Raw genomic sequence first — 25,952 nt, 5'->3', positions numbered from 1 at the left:
GTGGGGAAGGACATGCTGGTGTCCTTCTGAAGTCAGCAGAAAAGTCAGGATTGAGATCAACCCAGTGACCCTGGCTTTCGTTAAAACTAGATTACGGCTTGTCACTGTGGAACATGCCTGTAATCCCAGTGACTTGGGAAGCTGAGGCAGGAGGATCACAAGTTTAAGACTAGCTTCAGCATTTTAGGGAGACGATGAGTCAGCTAGATCCTGTCTCTAAAAAAGGACCTAGAATGTGGCTTGGTAGGAAAGCACAGTAGCAGGAAAGTAGCAGGAAAGACCCAGCTGGATGACATAGGTATGTCTGTAGCAGTTCCATGAGCACCTAGCTTATCTAAAAGTACTGTCTCCTCACTGCAATCCAAGAATATCGGCCTCAAGCAGTCACCAGACTCCTCTCAACAGGTCTGCATGGGATGAACTCAGAATCGCACAATACTTAATATTTAATGGAACAATCGGGCTTCCTCCCCTCCCGCCAGCTTCCCTCCACCTTTGCAAACAAAGGTGTAACTTACAGGCCACTGGGTCATGTTGTGCCACCGCTGTGTATGTGGTGGATGAATGTTACATATCAGAACTCAAGTTCTGGAGCTTTCAAGTGGTCAAGCACCCCTGGGCCTGCCATGAAAATATTGACCCCAGAGCTCCACCTTGAGTTCCTGGCCAGGGACGGTCTGCATCTCTCACTGTTCAAGACACTTCTTATAAAGGGCGGCCTTCCCAAGCCTTCACCTTACAGCTGAGGAAAAGGAATCCAGGACGGCTCCTAGTACGGGCTGTGGAGCCCAGCTCTGCCTTTTCCCACCTGCCTGGTGGGGCACTCAGGCCACTCCAGCTGGCATGCAGGCTGTCCAAGGTCAGACACGGTAGAAGCAGCAGGTGACTCCTGGTGCTGTTCCCCTGGGCTGCCTAGTCCATTGCATCACCCCAAAGAGTTGCCCAGACCAGAGCCCTCCTCCCTCAGGGGGAGGTTAAGGTGCGCAGACAGGAGGTGGGAAATAATTGTTGCTTTGATTGATGTTGCTTTGGACACAGACTGCAGCCCCTTACAGGAGGTCTCCAGTGCATGAGTGTTTTATTTCAAACGGTGTCATTTATTCATTTTGCAATCACATCAGTCCTGGGTTCCAGTTTCTTGCAATTAAAATAGTGTCAAAGTGGACCTCTTTTCAGGGCATTTCCAAAGAGCTAGTGTGTCTCCAGAACAGCATGTGACGCTGTCCCCCAGGATTTGCACTCACAGGTTAGGTGCCGCAGGTGCATCTGTCCTCGATTTCAGCAGCCCCGGCAGTGGTGAGTGGATCCCGGGGACTTCAGAACACACTTGCTGGTTAGCTGGTTTCAGTGGTATCCTAACACGAGCTAACTGTGGCACTTACACACCCTCCCCTGCTCTTTCCCAGGACCTCTGCAGAGGTGTCGTGGTGTAAAATGGTCTAGTGAGAGCAGTTTTCCAGTGTGAACTGCATTATTTTCACAATTTTAAAATTAGCACTTACGAAGGTCTCAAATCCAGGGTGAAGCCCTTACTTAAGAGCAAATAATTACTTTAGAGATCCGCAGTGCTGCCCCGATATACGATTCATGAGTCTGCTAATTGATCTTCCTCCATGCCGGAGGTGATCTCAAGCATCCTCTGTAAATCCTTTGGACACCGTCAGCCATCCAGGGGTTTTGAGAGTGATGGATGAGAGACCCGCAGCACACACCCTCTCCCCTCTCCACAGCATGCTCTGCTTCCCCCTTTCATCAGCTGGGCCACTTCTCTTCTGAAAGAACCCAAGCTCAGAACCGTCGTTCAGGTCACACACACAAAAAGAGACTATCAGTCCCGCGGCTTGTTGATGGAGAGTATGAGGGTATGCACAAAGAATTCCCATCAAAACAAGACTTCCTGCTTCTGGTTGGCAAAAATCTGTCATGATCCGAGGAATTCTGTTTGGGATCGGGTCATTTCAAAATTAGAAGGGACCATGAAAATCCCATTTTGTAGGTGAGGATGGGCTGGCCCAGGTGGGCTGGGCGAGTGAGGGCTCTAACCCGACTCCCTCCAGTACAGGGCAGCGTCCCTCCTGTGCCCGTCCACCACCATCGGCTGCTCACCCTGGGTGGGGCGTGCCCAGGCTGCCAAATCCAGACCGTTAGACGGTGTGAACTGGAAACCCCGCCCCCGCCCTCCCCAGCAGCAGGGTCCCCACTCTGGAGGCAGTGAAGGCGGTGTCCCCCCCCCCCCCCCCCCCCCGGGTTCCCCTCTGGAGACGGGCCTGTCCTTGCCAGGCCAGGGAGTGTTTGGTCAGAGCCACCCTACTGCTTGTTCTTGTCCTCCCACACACGGTGGCTCACGGTGTGCTGCCCAGAGCTCTGCAGGATGCCCAGAGGTCATGGCCCCCCAAGTGGTGCACTGACTCCCTTCCTTTGAACCTCTTGGTGATATTTATTCCGGGTCAGGTGTACTGTAGTTCCTGTGACCGGACCCAGGTAGACGGAGGGCCAGCTGTGTCCATGTCTGGCTTGTGCAGCAGTGAGCAGTGCTGGCTCATAAAGTCTGGGCGCTGGGCTTGGGGAGGCCAGACCCGCAGCAGAGGGGTGTGTGGCGCACACGGAGTGGAGATCCTGCAGCTTCACGCACCGTCCAGACACGTCCTCGGCGGCCCAGCTCTGGCCTGGGCCTCCTGGCGGGGCTCCATGTGCATTTGGAAATTACTGGGTTCTCTCTTTTTTCTCTCTCTGGGCACGCAGGGCCTTGAACGAGCCAGGCAAGCACTGTAACCATGAGCCACACCCAAGCCCTAACAGGCTCTCTAGAAAAGTAGTGCATACAATAAATAAAATAAAAGATAAAGATGAAAAGAACAGAAATTAAAAAAAAGGGGGCTCAGTGCTGCCAGGGGTGGTCACTATGGGACATGCTAGCATCTGCACCCCACTGCCGGGGTAGGAGGGGCTGCTTTTGATGTCACCATTTGATTCTCTGGGGACAGCCCGAGTTGTATTCTCCCATTACTGCCTTTTGGAGGCTCCTGTCCTGACAGGGACTGATGCTGATGGGGACAGATGTCCTCTGGAAGGGCACAGCGACACACACTGGATTTCAGTAGGTGGAGTGGGACAGAGTGGTGAGGACTCATCTTGAGAAGACCCCCCAGGTGACCTCTGGGCTGAGAGGCTGTCCTGACCTGCTCATGTGGCAGGTATGTCCTGAGCGGCTGCCCTTTGCCAGGCACAGTGTTGGGCTGGTGCCCCAGGGATGAGACAGCTGAGGGGATACCTGAGGGGCCAGGCAGTCAGAAACCCAGGCCAGCCACCAGGACCCGGGTGATGAGCACACGCGAGGCCCTTGTCCAGTCTGGGATGGGTTGTATTGGACCAACATGCGGCCACCCCTTGGTGTCCACGGGGATGGGGTCCAGGACCCCCTGGGGATGTGATGCCCCGGATGCTCCAGTACCTTACCCGAGGAGGTGGTGTGACATTCACATAGAACCTACACTCCCCACACATACTTTTAGGCATCTCCAGGGTCAGCTCTTGAAGGTCCCAGCACCTCCCAACACTGTCACATTGGGGACCAGATTTCAGCAAGAGTCTCAGAGGGGACAAGCCGTATTCAGAACACAGCTCCCTGTACAGATCAGGAATCCAGGATCTCGGGACCCTCATTGTTCCCGAAGGTCATGCAGCACGAAAAATAGTACCCATACAGTGTCTTCAGCCCTAGGGTTGAAAGCCGTCTCTGGATCACCTGTGGTCCCCAGGGCAGGGCCTGCACCCCACTCCATCTACGGGATTCAGCCCAGTACTCCGCACAGAGCAAATTCAAAGTTTTGCTTTTTGGAACTTTCTGGAAAAATAACAACAACAACAACAACAACAACAGAGTTTTAATCTGCAGCTGGTTGAATCCAAGGATGTGGAACCTGCAGCTGCGGCTGGCTGACTGGTCATAAATACCAGTTTATAAAGAGCCTCATTGCAAGCACTTGGTGTAGGCCGTTGTGGGTGCTGGTGGGTGAGTTGGAAGCTGCAGGGCAGGCCTTCAGGAGGGCTGGCCAGGGACACTCGGGCTGCCCCTGCAATCCACGGGGCCAGTTTTGGCTTCCTCAGTTTCGTCCGTAGGTCTTCTGACCAGATCACTCAGGGTTCCCCTTTACCTCCACTCACACCTACAGATGCTGTCACAGCTGTGCGCGAGCTGTGTTTGGTGGCGCACTGCAGACTGCAGCCTCCCCAGGGATGTGTCACGTCACCCCTCCTGGCCATGTGAGGGTCACTCATGTAGCTGGCTTGCCTGGGGCTCAGTGACCCAGGATGGCTTTCCTGCATGGTGTGTGCATCAGGCCTGCTCAGCTGTGTGCCTTTGGGGGCCGGGCTTCAGGGTGGCGGCCCTGCAGGCAAGACTTAACAAACCCTGCCTGTACCGAGTGCTGAGGCCCCATGGGCCAGAGCCAGTCACACCGAAGTCCTGTGGAGAGGTAGGCACTACCTCTGTACCAGAGGGGTAGCCAGCACATGACCTCAGGGGCTGGAGGAATGTGCAGCCACTTTTGATCCTCCGGAGGGTAGGGTCTAGCGTGGTGGCCCCTGAGCCCAGCACCTCTACAGCTGTGACCCTGGAAGAGTCTCTATTTCCTGGGTTTGCAGGGTGGTGCTTGAGCTGTTAGCCTGGGGTGCACGTGGGGACAGACCATCTCAGCAAGCACCACAGACTGGATGGCTTCAGCAATTTTTTTTTCTTTTTTGGCACTGGGGATTGAACCCAGGGGTGTTCTACCACTGAGCTCCATCCCCAGCCCTTTTAATTTTATTTTGAGACAGGGTGTCACTAAGTTGTCCAGGCTGGCCTTGAACCGTCCTCCGGCCTCAGCCTCCCGACTTGATGGGGTTAGAAATCTCCACCCCCACGCTGGCTGACTCAAACATTCGAAATTAATTTTCCTACAGTTCTGGAGGCCAGAAGTCCCAGGTCACAGCGCAGGCCTTTCTCCTTGGCCTGTAGATGGCCGTCCACTCCCTGTGTGTTCACAGGTTTGTCCCTTTCTGAATTAAGTCACCTGGGGAGATCTATGTGGTTGAAGGTGGTCCATGAGATTGTAAGTAAATATCTCCAAGGTACCGCGGGGGTCCCTCCCATCAATGGGGGACCCCTAGTGGATGCCTGAAACTGAGAGGAACACTATTCTTCCTTGTTTTTCCTTTTTCCTGTACATACCAATGATAAAGTTTAATTTACAAATCAGGTGCAGTAAGACATTAACAACAATGATAATGAAATGGAACAATTACAGCAACATACTCTAATTAAGATGAAATTAACAAAAATGGACGGTATCACAAATCTTGGGCTTTGGGGCCATAATTAAGAAAATCAAAGCTTACTTGAATGCAGGCTCTGCAGTCCCTTGACAATCCATCTGATAAGCTTGATAGCTACTAAGTGACTAATGGGCAGGTAGCATATATAGGGTGGACACGCTGGACAAAAGGATGATTCATGCTCCAGGCAGGATGGGGTGGGAAGGCTCCAGATCTTATAGCTCCGCTCAGAATGGTGCACAATTAAAAATTTGCCAATCGTTTATTTCTGAAATTTTCCACTTAATATTTTCAAATTGCAGTTGACCTCAGGTAAATGAAACTGTGGATAAGGGGGGACAATTGTATGTTATCACATGCAAGAACACCGAGCGTGGAACAATATCATTTGCTTTATGTGGCTGCTGTAACAAGTTGCCACAAACTGTGTGGCTTGAAACAATAGAAATATATTCTTTCCAAGCTCTGGAGTCTGGAAGTGTGAAGTCAGGGTGTGAGCAGGGCCATGCTCTGGGGAGAATGTGTCCACGCCTGTGACTGCCCGCAGTGTTCCCTGGTGGTCCTTGGCATGACGCAGCTCCGCCCTGCCTCCTCCGGCCCCTGGTCTCCTTCTCCTCTCTTAGTGTCACCAGCCATTGCATTTAGGGTCCTAAGTGCAGGGTGCTTTCATCTCCAGGTCCCTGACTTGCTTACATCTGCAAAGACCCTCTTTCCAAGTGAGGTCACGCTCGGGTATTGGACTGGGACATTCTGTGTTTAGGGGGACACTATTCAAACCTACAGATATTTAGGGTGTCCTTTCTGTGGCGTGGTCAGAAGGGACTTGTGTGCTCATGGGTGTGCAGACATCTTCAGAGAAGAAACCCAAGGCACCAACAGTAGTGGTAACCTTTTGGGGGCATTGAAGAGAGTTTTACTTAGTGATTTGTGGCTTTGTGAACTATTAAAATATTTCTCTGTCAACATGTACAACTTTATGTAGAGTATCATTTCCAGAGTTGTTATTTTTAAGCTCGTAGATAGCTTTAATCTTTTAAATATTTTAATCTATATTTTGAAATGCTGCTTAATATAACAAAAATGTTTAAATATCAGAATTATTCAGATCTTGGTTTCCCATCAATATATTCTGATATCTTTATTGCTGAGAGAAATGAAAGTAAAATAGGGAAGACTATATTTATGGGCTAGAAGATTGACTGTTTTTTTGGGGGGAGGGTACCAGGGATTGAACTCAGGGGCTCTCGACCACTGAGCCACATCCCCAGCCCTATTTTGTATTTTATTAGAGACAGGGTCTCCCTGAGCTGCTTAGCACCTTGTGTTGGCTGAGGCTGGCTTTGAGCTCACGATCCTTCTGTCTCAGCCTCCAGAGCTGCTGGGATCACAGTGTGGTCACTGCTCCCAGCGAAGATTGACTATTTTAAAGATGTCAATTATTCCCAAATTGGTTTAAGGATTTAATGCAATCCTAAACAGAATCTCAGGATCTTCATTTTGAAGGAAAAAAGGAAGGAAGAAGGAGAGGAAGGAAGGACAAGCTAATTAGAAGATGTGCAGGGAAAGCAAAGGACCTGGCTCCTCTGAAACAATCCCTAAAAGAACAAAGTTGGAGGATCATGGGGCCTCGTTGTCACTGTGCTGTGGTTGGTGTGACAAGTCCTGTTCATGGAGCAGGAGGAAGAGACCAGAAATAGAGCCACACAAGGACATGGTCATTTGATTTTTTTTTTTTCCCCTTTGACACTGGGGAATCTAACCCAGGGGCACTTGACCTCTGAGCCACATCCCCAGCCCTTTTTTATGTTTTATTTTGAGACAGGGTCTCACTAATTTGCTGAGCCTGGTCTCAAATTTGCAATCCTCCTGTCTCAGCCTCCCGAGTTGCTGGGGTTGCAGGTGTGCACCTCCATGCCTGGATGGTCATTTGATTTTGACAGAGGCACCAAAGAGACAGACCTTTTCAACAACCCGTGGTGAACAGCTGGTTGTCTACACAGAGGGGAAAAGACCCTCAGCCCCAACCCAGATGGCAAGTGGAAATTAATCTGAGCTGGCTTGAATCTAAACACAGAAATGAGGATGGTAAAGCTTCTAGAAGGGAGCACAGAGCAGCTTTCAATCTTGAGGTTGGCAAAGAGTTTTAGATGGGGACTAAAAAGTATTGTCTTAAAAATTTTTCAATTAAAAAAAAATGTTTTTTGAGACAAGCAAGGTGGTGCACTCCTGGAGTACCAGCTGCTCCGAAGGCTGAGGTAGGAGGACCACGTTCAAGGGCAATCTCAGCAATTTAGTGAGGTTCTGAGTGACTTAGCAAGACTGTCTCAAAACAAAATATAAAAGGGACAGGGGATATAACTCAGTGGAAAAGAAAGCATCCTTGGGCTCAATCCCCAGCCCTCCTCCAAAAAATAAATAAATAAATAAATAAAATTAAAAGTTTAAAAAAATTTTAAAAATCTTGTTTGTTTATTTTCATGTGGTGCTGAGGACTGAACCCAGTGCCTCACATGTGTGAGACAAGTGCTCCACCGTGGAGCCAAAACCTCAGCCCGCTCTGAAAAAGTTCCTATTATTCTGCAGTTCTGGGATTGAACCCAAGCCTCTCACGGGCTAGGGTGAGCTCCACCACCGAGCCACATCCCCAGCCTTTTGTTTTGTTTTATTCCATCTTGAGACAGGGTCTTGCTGAATTGCCCAGGCTGGCCTTGAGCTTGCGGTCCTTCTGCCTTGGCTACTTGTCTGGCTGCACTAGTTATATATATTTTTAAATTTGACAAATTAGATTTCATCAAAATGAAAAACTTGTGCTCACCGAAAGATACCACGAGGAAAATGACCCAGAAAGCCTTGGACTGGGGGAAAATACTAGTAACACAGAGAGCCTGTGTGTGGACTGTAGGAAGGGCTCAAATGGACAATTAAATCAATCCACGGTCGCGGGCCTTTCCACTTGGGCAGGGACTTCAGTGATACTTCCTAAGAGATGGGCCAGTCAGCGTGCAAGAGCACTGAGGGGCAGTCGGTGAGCCATCGGGGCCCTGAGGAGGCCGCAGTTCCACAGGCTGACCACTGGAGTGGCGAGGCTGGAGCGAGCGGACACCTCACCAGTGGGACACCTCACCAGGGACACCTCACCTCTGCAGGACAGCTGGGCAGCTTCTTGGCAGGCTCACGGCACCAGGAGCCCCGAGTCCCTCCCGGGAGAAGGAGCCCGTGGCTATGAAGAGATTTGTTCAGGAATGTTCTCAGGAGCGCTGCATCGTCCCCAGTTTGAAAGCACCCAAACGCCTGTCAGCGGGAGCGCAGACACACAGGCTGTGGTCTGTGCCCGTAGGGAGCCCTGTGCCCCCAGCCGTGAACAGGATGCCCAGGCCTGTCCCAAAGGGAGGCATCTGTTCAGCATCCTCCACAGCAAGGAAGCCAGACGCAGCAGCGCCTCCGACCCCGAGCTCCTGGGCCAACGCGAAGGGCCCGCGGCAGCTCTCGGGCCGGAAACGTTCCTCCTCTTGCTAGGAGTTGGCATCACTCAGGTCCATTGGTTGGTCAAAACCCACCCACGGGAACATGCAGGCTCCTACAGGTCACTCTGTTGATCATGCTTCAATTTCAAATAGGTTAAGAGATAAAAGAAGAAATCTGAAATCACACTCAAAACACCACTATTAGGACAGTTTTGTTGTATTTTAGTGGTAAAAATTATTAAGTTTCACATCACGAAGCTACGATACCAATTTCTCCAGCTGTCAGTGGAGGGTGACAGGTGCCGTCCTTCAACAGAATCCCGAGGGCTGGGTGCAGCCCTGTGGTGGCAGGGTTGCCCGACGTGCCCCAGGCCCGGGGTTCAATCCTCAGGACCCCACACCAAAACCCCACCCCTGAGCAGAAGCACATTGCCCTAGGCACCTTACTTTTTAACCTGTCTTTACTTATTTATTTTTAATGTTTGCTGTGTTCAGGTCACAGTGGATAGCCATCACACATGTTATGTATATTGCTTCGAATTTGTCCTCTTTGGGGAATTTTGAGCTGGCAAAGCTGAAACTCCTTCACTTTTTTTCTTATGAGAATAATTCCAAAGTAGGAATGTATTTTTTTTAAATGAATGGCTTAAATAGAGCAAAATAGTTAAAACATATTGCACCTTACACTTTCTGTTTTTTTTTCTTTAAGGGCATGAACGTCTGCACAGGTGATTCCAGTCTGGCTGTTTGTGGCCGTGGGTCAGCCCTGCACTGTGGTCTGTTGTCCTTTGATCCTCCTTATTTAACACCAGCCTATCAGGCACGAATCCCCAGGACACCTCTCCGCATTCCCGGCTTGGCGCAGAGCTGAGTAGGTCTGCTCGGGCCAGTAAAGATGCGTGGTTTGTAGTCAAACATGCATTAGAGTCATTCACCCCAGGACAGTGTATTTGTGATTTTAAGCTGTTCTCAGTGAAATTCCAAATTGGCTTAAAAGATCCTGGTAAGGTGGATGCAGTGGTACACCCTGTAATCCCAGTAGCTCAGGAGGCCAAGACAGGAGGATCGCAAATTCAAGGCCAGCCTCAGCGATTTAGCAAGTCCCTAAACAACTTGTGAGGCCTTGTCTCAAAATAAAACATAAAAAAGGCTGGGGATGTTGCTCAGTGGTTAAGTGCCCCTGAGTTCAATCCCTGCTACCCACCCCCCTCCATAAAAAGGCCCTGGTATGGTTGGGAGAGCATACAGGGTGGTGGGTGCTGTGGTGCCCTGGGTGGGAGGGGAGATATCTTCGGTGTTTCTGGAGGGTCATTTGCCAGTGCAATTCTGGATTCTCAAGACCATAAGTCCTCTTTTTTTTTTTTTTTTTTTTTTAATGTGGTGCTGAGGATCAAACCCAGTGCCTCACACAGGCAAGGCAGGCACTCTACCACTGAGCTATAGCCCCAGCCCCCTGCCCCCCCCCCACCCTCTTGTTAGGAATTCCAGTCCTACAAGGAGTAAGAAAGACATCTGAGATGCCAGTTACTCGGTGCATTGCTGTGGGGCTTATAATTGAATCAGACGCAGCTCGGTGTCTATTGCGGGTGGTGACTTGGTACAGCCAGGTGTGCCTATAAGAGGGAGCTCCACCATCCTTAGAACTCAGGTTTGAGATCTTTCAAACGACGTGGTGTTAAGATTCTTCATGTGTTGCAGGGTCCTGTGTACAGCTCGGGAGGCTGAGGCAGGAGGATTGCAAGTTCAAGGCCAGCCTCAGCAGCTTAGTGAGGTGCTAAGCCACTTAGTGAGACCCTATCTCTAAATAAAAAAATTTCAAAAAGGGTTAAGGATGTATCTTGGTGGGTATTAAATAAATGAATAAAATAAAAATTTTCATGTGCGGTGTTAGATTTAAAAAGGTGTGTTAGGAAAATAGGACAGCATGCTCCCAGTATCGTAAGAACATCCATTTAGGGTGTTCATAGAAAGAAAGAATAAAAATCTGAAGTGGCGTCACTGAGATGTGGGATAAAGTGAATTTTTGTTTCCTTCTGGTACTTGTCTGGATTTTCTGAAATTCCTGTGATGAACACATATTGCTCCTGTGGTGGGAATTTCTAAGCTCACACACGGACTCCTGGGGCCGGAGCTGTGGAGACCAATGTTTCAGGCTAAAAGAGGGAAAATGATGAGGGGGAGGGAAAGTGGGGGGTCATCAGACCAGAGGAAGGAAGCTGCTGTGTTTTGTGTTTAATTCGTGTCCCTTGGCCCCCCTGCCGCCCCGTACTGGGGGTGGAACTCACAGCCTCACAAATGCCAGGCAAGAGCTCCACCCCTGAGCCACACCCCCAGCTCCCACCTGGGGACCTCGGCACAGGAAGGCACAGGACAATGTGGCCAGGGATAAGAGAACTGGAAGGCTGGGGAGCAGCTCAGGGGCAGGTGGTGGCGAGCGCATGTGCACTGCACCCTGAGTTCCATCCCACCGCAGCCCCCAGGCCCCTGCAGGGGTGGTGACCCTGCCGTGGTCACAGCGGCCCAAGGAACTGGATCGAGAGACTGTTTCACAAATGCAGATGAACAGAAGGCACCTCTTCACTCACTGAGGGAGTTCCAGATTTTTTATTCATGGGCACAAAATCAAGGCTGGATGACGCACCGAGTGTAAGTTGCAAAAAATGCATAAAACCAAGGAGAACCCTGTGGGTCTGCACGTGAGTGCACCCCCAGCGCCCGCCCGAGCCCCGAGGGGAACCTGAGCACAGCGCGTCGTAAAAAGCAATGTTCAGCACATTTTAAAATAGTGGGGAAAAGCTAAAAAAGTTGAAAAGAAGAAGAACAGGCCTGGGGTAGCTCAGTGGTAGAGTCCCTGCCTAGCATGTGCCACGGCGAGGCCCGGCTGGATCCCCAGGACTTAAAATAAAGAGGAAGCTGTAGGAGAAGAGGAGGAGGAGGAGAAAAGAGGAAACCCCCTAAAGGTAATTTGTTTTTTGCTAACACTGGAGTCAAAGGTGGGGCCTCCTGCCTGTGGGGCAAGTGCTCTACCACCGAGCTCATCCCCAGCCCTTAGCAGGGAAGTCTGACAAACCAAGAGCACATCACAGGGTGGATCCCGGCGGCTGCGCGGAGATGCTCCCCGGGACTGGCTGACCTTCGGGATCGTTAACCGAGGTTTGAAGTGTGCGTTTTCCTTGTGGGTCTTGGCTCTCCTTGGAGAGGACATTCCCATTAGTTTCCTTGCTCACTCTGCAGTTCCTGATGCGAGCGGCCCGATCACATCCCATCTTCCGCGCCCTGTGGCTCTGCTGCCGTCTCCAGTGCAGGGGACCCAGGCCCCTGGTCCCTGCTTTCCACGGTGTGGAGGAAGCAATGTGGTGCGCAGCCAGCAGCACGGTGGCCTCTCCCTGGCCTGCCCTGACCGCGGTTGTTTGAACCAGTCAGTGACTTCACTCTTCAGGCAAATGCAGCTCTACCCATCAAAACCTCCTGTCTCTCTCTCATCAGCTGGGGGAGCACCGCTCAGGCTGAGGGCCGAGGGCTGAGGGTGGGACCCAGGGGCGCTCTACCACTGAGCCCCATCCCCACCCCTTTCTATTTTCTATTTTGAGAGAGGGTCTCACTAGGTTGCTTAGGGCCTTGCTGAGTTGCTGAGGCTGGCCTTAAACTTGCCATCCTCCTGCCTCAGTCTCCGGAGATGCTGGCTGGGGTGACAGGCCTGTGTACGTAAATGGCACATTTTTGAATGAGAGTTGTCGCGTTGCCTGCGGTGTTGCCTCTCATGACCAATCCGCTCATCTGACTTTCTGCCACGTGGTTTGGGCTGGGCTGAATGGGAAAACAACTTTCCTGGTAACATCTCAGAATCCACTTTGAGGAGCCTGGGGCACACTTGACTCCAGATCTGGCATTATGATTTGGGGTTCAGTTGAGATTCTTTTTCTTCTGCAAAGTCCACTGAACCTTCAAACAAGTGTTTACAATGTGCTTTTTAATTTTTTAATTTTTGGTCATGAATACAAAAATGAGCAGATAAGTTGTAGAATTTTTGGATCCAACAGGAGTGTGAATCCTATATATTTGATAAAAAAACCCAAAAAACTCACAGCGGAACAGTTTTGGAAATGCCATCCATTCATCAAAGAGGAGAAGGTGCCGGCTTTTCTTAGATTTGGGGGTGAATGTGAGTCTGTTGACTGACGGTCAACTCCCTGACCAAGAACGGCTCACCACCTAATGTGCTTGTGACCTGGCAGAAGTTTTGTACCAGTGTCTTTGGTTCAGAGTTGCTGTCTACTCCCTGATGAAAGGCGCTGTTACATGCCTGCCTGCTCTGAACCGCTGGCGAGGGAGATTTCTTGTGTTTTCTATAAGGTACAGACTAGGCCATAAAAGGTATTGGACCACTCCGTCATCCTTTAGGAAAAAAATAACAAGGTTGTGCACTTCACAAAATAAAAATGATAAATATCAGATGGATTAAAGGTAAAATTTAAAAATAAAGCTATCTTAGGAGAAAATATAGGAAAGATAAATTTGCGTGACGTTGGGAAGTCTTTTGTGAGCCTGCACAAAGTCCATCTCCATTAAAGGAAAAGTCTGAGGAACTTAAATGTGTACAGAAAGAGAACCACTAAGAACCACGTAAGAGGCAAAGGACCCACCTGGGATGGACTTGCCCCAGGACTGTTGTGGGCGTGGGGTCCAGGCTGTCCCCTCATAAGGAAGCTCATGGCTGGCAGCAGAGCATCGCCTCGGCTGGGAGGGCAGGAACCAGGCTCCATTCCTATGTCAGGAGCCAGGAGCTCGCCCTTTGCTGCCTTCACCATGGAACCCAGCTGGGCCTTGGGGAGGACAGATCCTGTGGCCCTGCTGGGGCCCTGAGGTCAACAGCTCTGGTCAGCAGCAGCAGCAGCAAGGCCTGCAAGGTCGGAGAGAGGGTCCCCGAGGGCCTCCTGGGCATGGTGGTGCGCGTAGAGCTGGCCAGAGACAGGCCGAAAACAGTGGCCAGCAGAGTGCCTGGCCCCGCGGGGCAGCCTGTCTGCGCAGAGTGGGCCTGGTGCTGCACTAGCTGAGCTGGGTGTGAGTCCTGGGGTGTGGCTCCGGGAGCTTCTCTCAGCAGCTGGAGCCGGGTTTCCCGCTCCACCAATGGGCAGATGAGAGTGCGGCTCTTGGGTTGCTGTGGGGTCTGCCACTCCTGTCCTAGGGGTGGCCTTCAGGGGCACAGAAGGTCCCCTACCCACTGGCAAAAGGGGGTGTTCAGAGTAGGGGGCTTTGGGCCCAGGAGGCTGGATTCAGAGGCTAACAGCATGGGAGGAGGCGCGGAGGCCAGGCCCCTGCGGGCAGAGGTGTGGACACACAAGGGCAGGAGGCGGGCTTGGCCTTGGGGTCAGTGTGCCCCAGAAGCCATCTGTAGGGACCTGGACGGCAGGGAGGGGCTGTGGGGTTCACCTGAAAAGCAAACAGTCTTCCTGATTGTGAAAATAAATCCTCACAATAAAATTCCCCCTTGAGAATTCCTGAGAACCCATGCAGGCAAAGGTCACCCCGACAGGAAACATTTTGATGCAATTTTCCTCCTTGGCCCTTTCACACAGATGATCCCCGAGGTTCTCCTTATTCTTTCTTCACCCACCTCACGTCCTGAGCACATCCTGAGCACCGCCCCAGGCACTTGAAGCTCCTTGTAACCTGACTTTCAGTGAGGAGACCATGGGTGCTGGGTACAGTCATCATTAGGCTCAGGTTATGCACAGGGGACTGTGACGGCCACTTTACAAAGACGTTTTGGCTGGATCTGGAATGTCCCATGGAGGCTCATGTGCTGCCGGCTTGGTCCCCACTGCAGCGGTGCCCAGAGGTGGGCCTGACCTCACCAGTGGATTAGTCCAGTGACAGGTGCCTGGGCCACCGGGAGGCGGGGGAGTTGGCAGGCGGGAGCCGGCTGGAGGGAGTGGGCCCTGGGGGGCCTCTCCTGGGGAGCTATACCTTGACCCGTCTCTTCCTCTCCCTTTCTCCTGGCTGGCGTGGGCCCAGCAGCCTTCTGCCTCTCCAGAGGCCCAGAGCACCAGAGCCGGCTGGCCTTGGACTGAAACCAGGAGCCTCGGTCAAGTTGTTCGTGTCGGGTGTTTGGTCACAGCCTCGTTTCATACTTGCTCTATATCAATCCAAGAATCAGGTGAAGTTCTCACTTGGATTTCAGAAGTGAAACCTAAGGAGGTTAAATACGGACACGGCCTCCCCGGCTAACGTCAGGTGTGGGCCCCCCTTGTCTGTTCCCCACACTTTTCCAGCTTCTTAAATTCCCTTGCCACGGCCCACGGCCCCTGTCTTCATCTTCAGAGCCAGCCACGGCGTCCCTCTGAGGCGGCTTGCGTTCTCGTGTCTCTGACTCTGACCATCCTAGAGGATCGGGCAGGTTTATTTAGGAAAGCAGCTGTGCGCTCAGGAGAACGCGGCTGTCTCCAGAGGGATAAAGCACGAAATCCACATTCACGGGAGAGGGCGGCCCTCCAGAGGGACACAGCCTGCTTCCCTCTTGCAAGGACCTGTGATGGCCCAGCACCAGCTCCTCCTGGACGTCCTGGATCTGAACACTCCTCTAGGCGATGTCCTCACAGGTTCAGAGTTAGGATGGCGACACCTTGGGGACCATCTTCCTGCCCATCACACTTGTCCATGATACAAGAGGGGCAGGAGCCACACTCCTTCCGCCCTCTGACTGGGATCCGACCTCTCCGCTCGTCTGGTTTCCAGTTATGTCAACAATGTATAAATAATGCTCTGTTGGACATATTTACGTACAAAAGTATCCTGCAGTTTCTCTTCCTTCCTCCCTCCCTCCCTCCCCTCCCACCTCCCCTCCCACCTCCCCTCCTCCCCCTCTTCCTTCCTTCCTTTCTTGTGCCAGGGATTGAACCCAGGGGTACTTAACCACTAAGCCACATCCCAGCCCTTTAGTGTACTTTATTTAGAGACAGGGCCTCACTGAGTTGCTTAGCGATGTGCTTTTGCTGAGGCTGCCTTTGAACTTGCGCTGTTTCTGACTCAGCCTCCAGAGCCACTGGGATGACAGGCATGTGCCACTGCACCTGGCCAATTTTTTTTTTTCCATTTTGAGCCAGGACCTTGCTAAGTTGCCCATATTGGCCTCGAGTTTGTGATCCTCCTGCCTCAGCCTCCAGAGTAGCTGGGGTTACATCACCTCTATGCCTGGCACATATCCTCCTATTTTCTGGCACATTTTTAAAGAATATAATTCACTAACATAGAACTCTCCATCTCTGAACGTGGGCCTCTGTGGTTCGAGCATATTCTTAAGGCTGTGCAATCGCCATCACCATCAATTTGAGAACATTTCTGCTAATCCCCAAAGAATCCCCGTATCTATTAGCAGTCAGTCCACACTCCCTGGACACCAGCCCACTTTTGGGTCTGGACCTACCTATTCTGGAGCCGCACAATGCCTGACCTCTTGTGTCGGCGTCTTGCACTGACTGGGCATTTTCAGGGTTGCTGTGTCGTAGCTCAGGCCAGTCCTTAATTCCTGTGAGTGGCTGGATGCTATTTTGTTGCATGGATGAAGCACATTTTTGTTTCCATTTTGTAACTATTGTGAATAGTGCGTCTTCTCCCTCGCTGCTGAGCGCCAGGGTCCCATTCGTCTGCCTCTTCAGTGCTCACCATCCTGGGTGTGAGGTGGTAGTGCTTTAGGGTTCTGATGTGACCCTCTTCCCCCAGAGTGCACGTGTCTTTTCTCAATGGAAATAGTTTAAAAGTGGGATATTCACATAAAAGTTCAGGTTTCTGTCATCTCTTGATTTCTCCGTGTGGGCTCCCGCCACCCCCACTTCCTCTCTTCTGCTGCCATCTGTCATTCTGGACTTAGGTGCCCACCGGCTCCTGTCCCCCAACGGCCCCCAGTGGGTGGGTTTGCTCAGGCGTGGTGCTAGATGCCGCTGATGCCCCGCAGGTGCCGGGCAGGGATTTCGCCTGCAGTGACCTGGGTGTTGGGGCTCTCCCCAGTCTTACAAGGCCCAGGCACTGGTTGAGTAAGATCTCCATCAAAAACCAGCTGCCAGCAATGATCAGGCCCCAGGGATTGAACTGGGACATTCGGAGACTGGCCTTCATGGAAGCCTGCTCAGGACAGGGTGCACAGCAGCTTTTCTGCTGGGTGAGCTCTGGGCCTTGGTGGAGAGGTGGAGGCCGCTAGTTGGCTGGTGCGGTTGCAGCTCATTCGTGAGCCTGGAGACGTTGGGGTTTTGTTTAGGGAAGCCACTGCCACATCTAGATGGCAGCAGAGCCCAGGACACCTGGGAGTGAGCTGCCTGTCCCAGGGGAGTGTATGGTTGCTTTGCCCTCTGAGTCCCCACTTCCAACTGGATCAAACTAACAGACCCCCCCCCCCGACTCTCTAGACACTGAGACAGTCTGCAAGGAGGGAAGCACTCTGCCTCTTGCCCAGCCACGTGCCTGCATGGCCATTGGCTCTGCTGCCCATGGGGTGCAGTGCTGGCCCACAGTGTGTCTGAGGCCCTCGGACACTGACTTTGCAACTTGGAGGTCAGCAGCTGGAAGGGACATTTTGTCCCCACAGTTTGCCTGGATTGGCCCTGGCTCTCTTGCCCTTCCTACTGAGGTCATTCTCAGGAGGCCTCTGCTGACCAAGGGAGTAGAAGCTGCCCAAGGAACTCCCCTCTCTTCTGGCCATGCAAACTGGTGCAGCCAGACAGTCCCCACAAAGCGTGGGCCTGTTCCTAGATGGCGCTTGGGCAATGCAAGCAAGTGTTCCTTTTCACCTCACAGTTCCCAAATGAAAGTGTAGAGAGAGCCTCCTGCCCTGAATCTGGTGGCCGAGTGCCAGAAAGGGGGCCAGGCAGAGGAGGGGACAGCCTGGGAGGGGCATGGGCACTTCCAGAGGCCAGCCACCATGAGAATGACCAGTTGGCTTGTGGAGGGGAGCCCCCTTATTTCAAGGATCTTACCTTGTGACTTCCTTGTGTAGTGTGATTTCCACGTCTATGGAAATTTCCATGTGGGCTCATGCTGTTTAATACATTTATGCAGCAGATATTCTGAATACACTCATGTATTGTTTTCCATATATATCAAAGTAATATATATTCATGGTAAAACTATATTTATAACTTGTGTTTTTGATTTTTAAAATATATTGTGTTTTCCATACATACTTAAAAGTAACATATGCTTACAGTAAAAATAGTTTGTGAAGTTGGATGTAACTTATGGAAAGCGCTCAGATCTTAAGGAAATAGTGCACATGTTCTCACCTATGTGTGCTTCTGTCACCCGTCTGATGGAGTCCTGGAAAGGGCCTGGGAGCCCTTAGGAAGCTGCCTGTGCTCTAGTCCTGGCACGGTGGCTTGTTGGCTTGTTTCAGAATGTCACCTAAATGGAATCTGGCGGCATCTCTTTTCTGTCTGGCTTATCTCAGCATTAGTCTGTGAGATTCTGAGATTCACAGAATTCAGGTGTTTTTTTTTTTTTTTTTCCAAACACAGTAGTGTTCCCCTGAATGTCTCTGCTACAGATTCACTCCTGGGACTGTTGTATTAGATGGTACCCACGATGCTGCTGCCCAGACCTCCTGGGAAGAACCTTTGCCAACTCATGGGAAATCGCAGTTGTTCTAGATGTGACATTTATGGGTTAAGGGACATATCAAATTTTGATAGATGAAGCCAAAAGGCCCTTCCAGACCTCTTGCCACACCCATGCCCACCACAGCTGGGCAAGAGTGCCTGCTTTAATCTCCACTTCTTGCCAACACTAGCTTTTATCCAATTTAAAAACTGATGCTACAGAATGAAAACCACCTCTCACTCAGATCTGTGTGGCTTTAATTGCGAGGGGCGTAAGGTCTTCTCTTGGATCCATGACATTTGTGTACCTCTCTGGACGATGTTTCATCTGGATCCTTTGCCCGTTCCTCCCAGGTCATCCGTCTTTCTCTGTTATTTTGTGAACACTGGCGTAGGTTGAGGAAACCAGGGCCACGTATTTGGAGGCATGATTTTAAGACACAGGGGAGTCTACCAATAGCAATTCCAAGCCTCAGCAATGCCCCCACACGGTCCCTTTGTTCATATGCCTCAGTGATGCAATAAGCCAAAATCAGTGGTTTCCACCTGATTTTAGTAAATGCTTTAGAAGAAGATAAACTCAGAACTGAAGGGTGCCTTGGCGTCTCCACCTCGATACCCTGTGTCCACTGCACTGACCAGATGGGAGCACACTTTCCCTCCCAGCCTAGGTCCTACCTGGGGTCCTTCCTCACCCAGCCCTGAAGTCTGGGGTGACTTCAGTTGCCTGAGCTGCAGCCTCTGTGAGTGTCCCCCTCACCTTTGGAAGCTCCTGGAACGCAGTGGCGCATGGTGGCGATGGCGTGGGGGGCTCACAGAGTGCGTGGGGACCCATCAGGCTGAAGGTGGGAGAGGGAGCTGGGGGCGTGGTCTCTCGCGCAGTGGCTCTTCCCAGACAGCTGGTGGAAGGGGCGTGGATTTGGAAGGAGGGGAGGGCTGGGCAGGGGAGAAGAAAGGGGAGGGTGGTGGCCTGCAGGACTCGCCTCGCACTGGAGTCCTTTCTCCTGCACAGCGAGGCTTCTGCCATTTGCTGTCAGGTGGCTTTGCAATGTCAACCTGAAATGCTGTCGCCTTTGCCCCCAGGGCCGCTTTGGGATGGTGTGGTGCCTTCTCACATCCTTCCAATTATCCCTCGGGCTTTGTGGGTCCGGCAGCACCCTCTCACTCACTGTGGAGGGTCGTGGTGACGGGGCGATTGGACATGGGATGGCTGCAGCCTGAACTCTGGGCTGCTTAGCAGAGCCAAGCCAGGACTATGCTCCCCGGTATCCCCCACCCCACGCCATCCTGCTTCCTGCGCGTGGAACAGTGTGGGTGTGTGCACTCTCACACCGCCCTCTCCGTAGACAATCCTGTGTCTGTGTACATTATACTCATTGCATTAAAAAAACCAAGACATCAAATGACATCTGTTAAACCAACCAGAATGGAGCACGGCTGGGAGCCAGGTCCTGCGTGAGCTCCCTGCCTGCCTTAGAGTGAGACTAAGGCAGGGTCCTGGTCCTAGAGGAGTGGGCCTCCCCACAGAGGTCAGCCAGTGGTGTACTTGGTGACTCCAGGCATGTTTTCTCTTTAGATTGTGGGACAGACATAGGACGTGTACCCTTTCCGTCATTTGTAAGTGAAGTTGGTGGCCCTGAGTACCTTTACACTATTGTGCAGTGGTCACCACCATCCACCTCTGGAACTCAGTCGTCTTCCCTAACTGTCCCCCGGCCCCTGGAAAGCCCACCTGCTTTCTGTCTCTGTGACGTTGGCTATTCTCGGGTCCTCGTGTAGAGGCTCTCGCAGGATCTGTCTCACTTGGCCCAGTGTCCTGGGGGATCACCCTGTCCTAGCAGGCACCTGAACTTCCTTTGTTTCTAAGGTTGAAAGACCGATGACTGTTCCATTTTGGGGGCTTATCCATTCACCTGCTGTGTGGGGTGCTTCCACCCCTTGGGCATTGGGAACAATTCTCCTGTGAACATGGTATACAAAGACCCTAAAATGTACCGAGTTAGTCGCTGACATTCTGAAGCAGGGAGATCTCATCCCTGTGAAAACCCCCGTGTCCTGCTTCTCAGGGAAACTGAGCCACATCTGGCCACATCTGGCAACACTGACACATGAGGACCAGCCGCTTCATCGGGAATGGAGACCTCCTGTTCCTGATGCAGACTGCACCCCGCCCTGTTGCCATCCAGACGTGAAGAACAGAGGTCAGTGGTCTGTTACTTAGAGTTATGGTTTTAAAACAACAACAACAACAAAAAAACCCCAAATATTTACATTACCTGTGTCTATCAAGAATGGAAATAGAGCCGGTCTCTTCTGTACATTGAACTTGGAAACAGGGAGCCCAGTTAGTCCCCAGGAGGCTGGAGCCGCCAGGTGGCTCGCTGCTCCTCTGGTGCCTTGGGAAAGCACAGCTTGTCTGGATTAGCTTCTGGCCTGCACGTCCCGAGACCCCCAAGACCTACGAGACCCCTGAGACCTCCGAGACCCCCGAGACCCCCGAGACCCCCGGTGCGGGTGTTTAGATCTGCCCAGTGTGTGCTTCTTTGGTGCGGCTGCCATGAGGACCCAGCGGAGCAGGGAGCGGGTTGGTCTGAGGATGAAAGGGTGCATGGTCCCGTGAGCTCCCACAGCCGGCGCCTGCCGTGGGTGAATGTTGGTGGCCCCCATGTTGAGACAGCCTGGGAGCAAGGCCACTAAGAGGGAGGCCGAGGAGTGACTGGGCCGCCTGGCCAGGAGCGCCTCCACTGACCGTGGGATGAGGGCTCCAGAGAGTGAGCTCACCCCTCTTTGTCCTCCTGCCTACCAGGTGGGGATGCAGTATTTGTCCCCTCTGGGGGACCTTCTTGGAAGCAGGGGGAAGCCTGCACCAGACACCCCATGTGCTGTGCCTTGGTCCTGGGCGTCCTGGTCTCCAAACTTTGAGGAACACACTTCTATTAGTTGTCACCGTCTGGGCCTGTGCTGTTTGCTGGGCAGCGGGAGCACACGGAGACGGCGTGTAGCGTAGGACTCTTTTCTTTTGGCTTGTTTGCCTTTGTGGTCAGGAAACAGGGCAGAGATGTAATAGCAGAGGCCTTGTCCTCCCTGACTGCAGTGGCCACACGGTGCATGCCCACCCCACATTAGCCAGGAGGAAGCTGCTCACGGAGAGTGTGGTGATCTGCCCAGGGTCTCATGACCAACAGCAAAGCTGGGGACGGAGCCCATTAATAACAAAGAAAGAGCAAAGTGGGCCACGATGATTAATGGCTGTCATCCTGGGTGAGCTGTGGCTGGGCCTTTCTGGGATCTTACTTTTAAAAGCAGTTGCTAGGTCCAAATCGCATCTCTTTGTGGTTGGAATTTGCGGTCCTCTGGAAAGGATGAGGATCTTCTCCTATGCTGCTTCTCTGGGCATCCGAATGTCTTTATAGAACGGACTCACTTGAGTTTCACAGAAGAGCCAATTTCTTTTGCAAATGATGTAAACAGCAGCACAAATTCTTAGGAGTACCACGGAAGGGCTGGGGTGAGGCTCAGTGGTAGAGCACTTGCCTAGTGTGCACGAGGCTGCAGGGTGGATCCCCAGTGCCCGGAGGAGAGAGGGAAGCCAGTGACCAAGAGCAGTGACCAAGAGCAGTGTTGGAGTTGCAGTCTTTCTGGGCAGGTCCCCTGCAGGGTGTGCAGCCTAGAAGGAGTGGCGGACCTTGGGCAATACCTGGTCTGTCCCCATGTCAGGACCAAATATTTATGCCTACCTGTGGCTCCCCTCCAATACTTGTTCAGCTAAAGTTTTTGTTTATGATGCTGGGCCCCCAGAGGGGTTTCCCTTCCTTTTTTTTTTTTTTGGTACTGGGGATTGAACTCAGGAGCACTCGACCACTGAGGCACATCCTCAGCCCTATTTATATTTTATTTAGAGACAGGGTCTCACTGAGTTGCTTAGTGCCTCACTGTTGCTGAGGCTGGCTTTGAACTCGCCATCCTCCTGTCTCAGCCTCCTGAGTTTTTGGGATTGCAGGTGCGCACCACTGTGCCTGGCTCCAGGGGGGTTTCTTGTGGGTGTGTTTGTTCTTAGCCTAGTGAGGTGCGGCACACCGGTAATCCCAGCAACACAGGAGGCTAAGAGAGGAAGGTAAGTTTGAGGCCAGTCTCAGCAACTTAGTGAGACCCTGTCTCAAAAAAAAAAAAAAAAAATAAATAAATAAATAAATAAATAAAATGAAATAAAATAAATAAGATGGGTGGAGGGTATAGGGGTCCTTGGATAGCAGACCCTGTCCTGCAGTGGGGATTTCATGACCTGAGACACGGTCACTAGCCAGCCTCCCTGCTTTTATATTTTTTTATTTTTTTTATGGGGCCCCAGGAATGGAGATATATATATATATTTCACTAGCGGTAAAATTCACAGGACATAAAATTTACCATTTTAGCTGTTTTAAAATGTGCAGTGCAGTGGCAGGTAATACATCCAGAATCTTCTGCCACCATCACCAGGTGTCTGTGCTTAAAGGAAATTAGGCCACTAGGCAGTCACTCCCCGTCCCCGGGCTTTGGCAGCCGCCAGTCTGCTTTCTGCCTCTGCTGTTCAGTTTGGTGAGTGGAGTCTGACGTGTGGCCTTTGGTGTCAGCACTGTGCTCTCCGGGCTCCTCCATGCTGTGCCCTGGCGCAGGGCAGGACCAGTCCTCCTCCTCTCCCTGCTGAATGGGGCCCCCCTGTGTGGGTGGAGCGCGTTTATTGATCTAGGCCTCTGTTGACAGACAGCGGGTGGCTTCTGCTTTGGGCTGTTGAAAATAGTGTTGGCATGAGTGTGCACACACCAGTTTTTGTTTGAGCACTGCTTTTAATTCTTTGGGGTTCCACTTACTGAGAAGACAGCAAACTGTTTTCCGCAGCAGCTACACCACTGCACATTCCCCCGAACCTGCCACATCCTCCTTAGCGCTTGCGCTTTTCTTTTTAAACAAGTTACAGGCTGGGGCTGGGGTTGTGGCTCAGAGGTAGAGCGTGCACCTTGCACGTGTGGGGCACTGGGTTTGATTCTCAGCACCATATAAAAACAAATAAGGGTATTGGGCCCATCTACAACTAAAAAAATATTTTAAAAAATTATAGGCATCCTAGTGAGCCTGAAGTGGCGTCTCATGGTGGTATCGATCTGCCTTTCCCTAGTGACTAGTGATGTCAGGTACCTTTTCCTGGGGTTTCTGACCTTGCTATTACCAACGGTGCCATGGTGGACAAACCACTCTCCTCCTCTGGGCCTCAGTTCCTCATCTGTCCTAGCTGGCCTGGGTAAATGACCTACAAGGCCCCTGAAAGAGTTTTGAAAACACTGTGCCCCTTTGGCACTGTTTAAGGTTGATATGTATGTGTTTTTTTTTCCACCACTAAGGACTCAGAGTATCTAATTTTCTGGATATTGCCAATTTTGACATTTTAAAAATAAAACCATGGGGCTGGGGATGTGGCTCAAGTGGTAGAGCGCTCACCTGGCATGTGTGGGGCGCTGGGTTCGATCCTCAGCACCACATAAAAATAAAATAAAGATGTTGTGTCTACTTAAAACTAAAAAGTAAATATTAAAAAATTCTCTCTCTCTAAAAAATAAAATAAAATAAAACAAAACCGATCCTTACTTTATAGACGCAAAACCCACCCTTTTTTCCTGCTTCCCCTGTCATTGATCCGGTCACGTCCTCATTGAAAAGCCAAAAAGGAACCTACTTTGCACCCCTAGATACACCAAAAATCAGAGTTCCCAGATAATAGGTCTTGGGGACCTCTTGTGAACCTGAGCTCTGTCCAGTGCCATCTTGGCTCTGACCTTTGTTTTACCATCCTGGGTCTGGTCCAGGGTTAGCAGGATCTGGGAAGGTCGCTGCTGGCCCCTCGGGACAGGTGGTGGGAATTGGATATTCTGGGTTCTCATGGTGTCTTCCCTTTGAACCCTTGTTGGCTTTTTAAACTATTCTAAACTACTCATCAGCCCTAAGGTCTGCCTCCTCTACTCTTTGCAAGAAGATGTTCCCTGCGTGTACCTGCCTCAGGCTTTCCTTGGATAATTCCTTCACGGTGGGGTGGCGGGGTGGTGGTGGGGAAGCAGCAGGGAGAATACATGGGACCCAGTGAGATGCAGATGGGGTGACAGTGGTGCCCACAACACACGGTTCAAGGGCAAGTTCCTGCCCCCTTCCTCTTCACCTCTGGCTCGGTCCATTTCTTCCACTGAACTTGACTAATAGAAACGTTTTATGCTTGGAGAGAATGCACTGACCACCCAGAGTCTCTGCCATAGGAACATGCACATAATCTAGATTTAAAATGCTTTTGTTTCAGTGTTCAGCACATCTGTTTTGGATAGAGTGACTGATGAAACCAGCATAAATACGTGAAAATTGTGGCAGAAGTTTATTATAGATGAAATAAGTTAAATTTTTGCAGGGCTCTACTTCCTAGTGAGAGGGACAGGTGTGTGTCCAAGGACACTAATACTTATCCAGGTGTCCTTGGATAAGTATGAGTGTCAGAACCAGTTCCATCTCTGTTTTTTTTTTTCATTTATTGGTGTAGACGATGCAAACTGGTTTACATAAGTTCACTCACCGCACCGTGGTGAATAGTTTTGTTAGAGCTGTGTCACTCTGCTTTTTGAACTCTGGAGATTGAAGCCCAAAGCCATAAAATGATCCTTCACTCAAACCACCACAGAACCCTTGGCCCCATGTGTTCTCCCCGCTGAGAGCCAGGACTCAGCTTCTTGTTCCCCAGGTCCCCCTCCTGCAGCCACATGGGATGGGGGTGTTATGGATGGGATGTGGGGTGTGCCCCAAAAGCTCACGTGTGAGACAACCAAGGAGGTTTGGAGGAGAAATGATTGGGTCATAGCCTTAATGTAATCATCGGAGTGATCCCTGGTGGGATTAACTAAGTGGAGGTAGGTATGGTGTGGCTGGAGGAAGTGGTTCATTTGGGGGATGGCCATGGGGTATATATTCTGTATCTGGAGAGTGGATCCTTCATCTCTGCAGCCTGATCACCAGGTGAGCTGCTTCCCTCCTCCATACTCTTCCACCAGACGTCCTGCCTCACCTCCAGCCTGGAGGAATGCAGCCGGCCTTCTATGGACTAAGACCTCTGAAACTGTGAGCCCCTAAATACACCTTTCCTCCTCTACATTTGTTCTGGTGGAGTCTTTCAGTCACAGCAGTGAAACAGGGGGTGTCCTCCAGAGGTGACCGGAGGTCTGTGATTCCCTGGGCCCAGCTCCTCACTGGCGTGTCCAAAGTTTGGGGACACCCTGGGTCTGGGGCCAAGTGCCCAATGGCCACACTAGCGCCAGGCTCTTGGGGTAAGGTTTCCCAGGAGATTGCCAGCAAGAGTGTCAGGGATGAGTGAGGGTTGGGGACTCTGGGGCAATGGCACTGAACTCCTGTCGCTAATAAGGGCTAGGGCCCACTGCTGCGGCTGAGACCACGGGTCCCTGGGGTGACCCAGGCAGTACACAAGGCAAAGGAGTCACAGAGGTCAGGGGCAGCTCCTGTCTGATGCACGTGTGATTTTGCTTTGGAGTCCCCTGTGCCAGCCAACCCCCAGGGGCATGTT

Source organism: Marmota flaviventris, chromosome 17, assembly GCF_047511675.1.
Source record: "Marmota flaviventris isolate mMarFla1 chromosome 17, mMarFla1.hap1, whole genome shotgun sequence".
Lineage (NCBI taxonomy): Eukaryota > Metazoa > Chordata > Mammalia > Rodentia > Sciuridae > Marmota > Marmota flaviventris.
Note: the sequence above shows the minus strand (reverse complement) of the source record.